The sequence below is a fragment of the Triticum dicoccoides genome, chromosome 1B, assembly GCF_002162155.2.
Source record: "Triticum dicoccoides isolate Atlit2015 ecotype Zavitan chromosome 1B, WEW_v2.0, whole genome shotgun sequence".
NCBI lineage: Eukaryota > Viridiplantae > Streptophyta > Magnoliopsida > Poales > Poaceae > Triticum > Triticum dicoccoides.
This window is the reverse complement of record NC_041381.1, coordinates 596,865,343-596,870,449: the sequence shown is the minus strand read 5'-3', so window position 1 is coordinate 596,870,449 and position 5,107 is coordinate 596,865,343.

Here is a 5,107-nt window from a genome sequence, read left to right as displayed (position 1 = left end):
AGTGACATGATATGGCCAATATCATATTGCTCCTTTTGATCTCCATCTTCGGGGCTCCATGATCATCATCGTCACCGGCATGACACCATGATCTCCATCATCGTGTCTCCATGAAGTTGTCTCGCCAACTCATTACTTCTACTACTATGGCTACCGGTTAGCAATAAAGTAAAGTAATTACATGGCGTTGTTCAATGACACGCAGGTCATACAATAAATAAAGACAACTCCTATGGCTCCTGCCGGTTGTCATACTCATCGACATGCAAGTCGTGATTCCTATTACAAGAACATGATCAATCTCATACATCACATATCATTCATCACATTCTTCTTGGCCATATCACATCACATAGCATACCCTGCAAAAACAAGTTAGACGTCCTCTAATTGTTGTTTGCATGATTTACGTGGCTGCTAATGGGTTTCTAGCAAGAACGTTTCTTACCTACGCAAAACCACAACGTGATATGCCAATTGCTATTTACCCTTCATAAGGACCCTTTTCATCGAATCCGTTCCGACTAAAGTGGAAGAGACTGGCACCCGCTAGCCACCTTATGCACCAAGTGCATATCAGTCGGTGGAACCTGTCTCACGTAAGTGTACGTGTAAGGTCGGTCCGGGCCGCTTCATCCCACAATACCATCGAAACAAGATTGGACTAGTAACGGTAAGCATATTGAACAAAATCAATGCCCACAACTACTTTGTGTTCTACTCGTGCAAAGAATCTACGCAATAGACCTAGCTCATGATGCCACTATTGGGGAACGTAGCAGAAATTCAAAATTTTCCTACGTGTCACCAAGATCTATTTATGGAGAAACCAGCAACGAGGGGAAGGAGAGTGCATCTACATACCCTTGTAGATTGCTAAGCGGAAGCATTCAAGAGAACGGGGTTGAAGGAGTCGTACTCGTCGTGATCCAAATCACCGGAGATCCTAGTGCCGAACGGACGGCACCTCCGCGTTCAACACACGTACAGCCCGGTGACGTCTTCCATGCCTTGATCCAGCAAGGTGAGAGGGAGAGGTTGATGATGATCCAGCAGCACGACGGCGTGGTGGTGGATGCAGCAGAACTCCTGCAGGGCTTTGCTAAGCAACTACGGGAGGAGGAGGAGGTGTAGCAGAGAGGGGAGGCACCAAAGGCTTTAGGTGCGGCCACCCCTCCCTCCCCTCCCTTTATATAGGGGCAAGGGAGAGGGGGGAGGCGCAGCCTTTCCCCTTCCTCCAAGGAAGGGGTGCGGCCAAGGGGGGAGGAGTCCATCCTCCCCAAGGCACCTCGGAGGTGCCTTCCCCTTTGAGGACTCTCCCCTTTTTCTTATATCTTGGCGCATGGGCCTCTTGGGGCTGGTGCCCTTGGCCCATATAGGCCAAGGCGCACCCCTTACAGCCCATGTGGCCCCCCGGGGCAGGTGGACCCCCGGACCCCTTTCGGCACTCCCGGTACAATACCGATAACGTGCAAAACTTTTCCGGCGACCAAAATAAGACTTCCTATATATAAATCTTTACCTCCGGATCATTTCGGAACTCCTCGTGACGTCCGAGATCTCATCCGGGACTCCGAACAACATTCGGTTTGCTGCATACTCATATTCATACAACCCTAGCGTCATCGAACCTTAAGTGTGTAGACCCTACGGGTTCGGGAACCATGCAGACATGACCGAGACGTTCTCCGGTCAATAACCAACAGCGGGATCTGGATACCCATGTTGGCTCCCACATGTTCCACGATGATCTCATCGGATGAACCACGATGTCAAGGACTCAATCAATCCCGTATACAATTCCCTTTGTCTAGCGGTATTGTACTTGCCCGAGATTCGATCTTCGGTATACCGATACCTTGTTCAATCTCGTTACCGGCAAGTCTCTTTACTCGTTCCGTAACACATCATCCCGTGATCAACCCCTTGGTCACATTGTGCACATTACGATGATGTCCTACCGAGTGGGCCCAAAGATACCTCTCCGTTTACACGGAGTGACAAATCCCAGTCTCGATTCGTGCCAACCCAACAGATACTTTCGGAGATACCTGTAGTGCACCTTTATAGCCACCCAGTTATGTTGTGACGTTTGGTACACCCAAAGCATTCCTACGGTATCCGGGAGTTGCACAATCTCATGGTCTAAGGAAAAGATACTTGACATTAGAAAAGCTTTAGCATACGAACTACACGATCTTTGTGCTAGGCTTAAAATTGGGTCTTGTCCATCACATCATTCTCCTAATGATGTGATTCCGTTACCAATGACATCCAATGTCCATGGTCAGGAAACCGTAACCATCTATTGATCAACGAGCTAGTCAACTAGAGGCTTACTAGGGACATAGTGTTGTCTATGTATCCACACATGTATCTAAGTTTCCTATCAATACAATTACAGCATGGATAATAAACGATTATCATGAACAAAGAAATATAATAATAACTTATTTATTATTGCCTCTAGGGCATATTTCCAACAATATGATGGCGTCGAAGATGAGAAGTCCGGCCGTCTACCAATTATCTGGGGAGGCGCCATTTCAAAATTTACATTGGTCCCCCGGGGCGAGCCCTCGATTGGCCGCCTCTTGGCCGTCTGACCTCGTTTAAATAAGGCTGTTTTTTAAGAGTATTCAGATCTATTATAAAATTTTATTAGAAATACAAAGCATCCAAATATAATAGAAGGTACATCGACCACTACCGCCGTAAGGACAAGGCGCCGGTGCACCGTTGTCGCCACTCACGTAATGAAACCGGTCTGACCTTGTCGATAGCAGCTGAAAAGTCATTATGCACGTGCCCCTAGGGCTGTAGTCATCGTTGCTGAAGCCTCAAATCGATTTCAAGAATCTGACGTCAAATCTCGCATCGCTTAGACGTGACGAGAAACCTAACCTCGCCGCCCCAACGAACTGAATCTATCCCGGAGCTCCATCTAATCCGTCCTAACAGACGAACTTGGGGAGGATTGGAGTCCAGAAGACCGACTTGAAGAAGAAGCGTCATCGTTCATCCGAGCGTTGCCTCTGTGAGGACTAAAACCCTATCCTATCTACTACGCGGAGCCGAGACACCTGGATTCCCCTTCCCTCTCGGCCACCACCCGCCCGAGCGCTGGATAGAGGAAGGTGAATCCATGGGCTCACTTCCAAGGGGAGAATGGCTTCCATAGTCACCTTGTGAGAGAGGAAAAAGTTAAAATAAAACATCTGAATCATCTCATCATTGCAACACAAAAATCTTAACCAAAGTATTTTTACGTGCGTGCATACGGTGCAAAAAAATAATCAAAGGCCGCTAATACTTCTTTTACTCACAGAAGGGGGCTCATCTCGTTTTTTCAGACAATGTGATAGTAAATCAAAGAAATATTAGCTAGCTACGTGTAATGTGTTATATCGACCTAAAAGTCAGGTCGTCATTGAATCTGGAGATTAAAAACGTTGGCCTTTCTCAACAATTGGGTATATCAACTATTCACTGAAAACAAAATGTGGCAGAAAATCATTCACAACAAGTACGTGGATTCGAAATTCATTTCCCAATTTCACTGAAACCCCGATGATTCATGTTTTTGTTCTAGTGTGATAAAGGCCAAGGAATTGTTTTACAGTTTTACACTTTATCTACTAAGGGTGGTTTCGAGGTTAGATTCTGGGAAAATAGGGATGGATGCTACCCTGTTTATGGTGCAATATCCAAGCTTGTATTGGATTGTTTAACTATGTGACTTATTTGGAAAGGATGTGTTTTAATACAAAAAAAATATGGCATCTCTTGTGCAGATTATTCATGTGTGGTCGCGATGTCTCCGTACTTGATCTATCCTGCATAGGTTATAGGAGAGAACTAGATCTTTGACGGCGCGCGTTGCCGCGCCCGTCCATTTTGACGATAGAATGGTAGGAATGATCATAAATGTATGGAGCAAGAAGCTGTTGTTTCACATATGTTTTTCTTGTTCTTTTGAAATGAGAGGTATTTGAACCAGTAGTAAATAGAAACCCAAAAGGGAAAAATACATTTGTCTCACAATGGCGAAAAATTGGAAAAATGTTCATGGTATAGCAACCGTGACACCATTTTCTGCTCACTGACAACTAAAACAGAAGTTCCTGGAGATTACGAGGCCCATTGAAAACTAAAATAGTAGTTCCCAGATATTGATATTACCGTGGCCATTGACAACTAAAGTAGTACTTATTTCCCAAATGTCAACGACTTCAGTCCTGAAGACTGTTGTTCGAAAAAGCCTTCCTTGCAGGGGTAGCAACCTTGACACCCTTTTCTGCTTTTAGTTTATCCCCAGTGCCCAACCAACAGAAGGTGGGCTTTATTGTGTCTGAATGAAAAGATTTAAGAACAAATTCAAAAACATCTCTGATTATTTATAAGTGGAATGGGTTTATTAGTTAGTTTAAAGCCTACCTTCTAAATGTGCTTTAATGAAGAAAACATGCATGCTGACAAAGCATATAATCTCAGGGCATTGGTGTAACACAAATTCAGGAAACCATATTAGCTTTTGCTTTGAGTAGCATTGGTACTGATAAAGCTCCAAGATTACATACAAAAAAAGAACAAGTACTCCCCAAGACCCCAGGGGCTGCTCAACTTGCGTATTACATTGCCCGATGATTATGGCATGGTAGTTTATATTTACAACCTTGGAAGGCAACACCTGGATAACCATAATATAATCTCAAGAATAAAAACTGAAGCTCACTATGATCTGTAAGAAAGCGGAGTCACTATCTATTCCGCAATATGTGCATTACAATTTCATAAATAAACCGACAGATACAATAAGTAAAGGAAACACAAGGATGAGCAATCTAAATTTACCTGGCTGAAAATCATCACATTGTTTCTGCATTACACACAATGCGAGTTAGTGTTTAATGAAATAGACATGGTATTTTCACCTATGTAATTCATTTACTTTGGTACTCATACCTAAAAATGGACCACATGATTTAGAGAAAGATAATCTTCCGGATGGTGTCATTGGTGATATATAGGGCAACATAAACTTAAGATGTTGATACGTATATTGTGCAGTATAATTTGCTGATTCCAGCATATATAGTCACCGGTT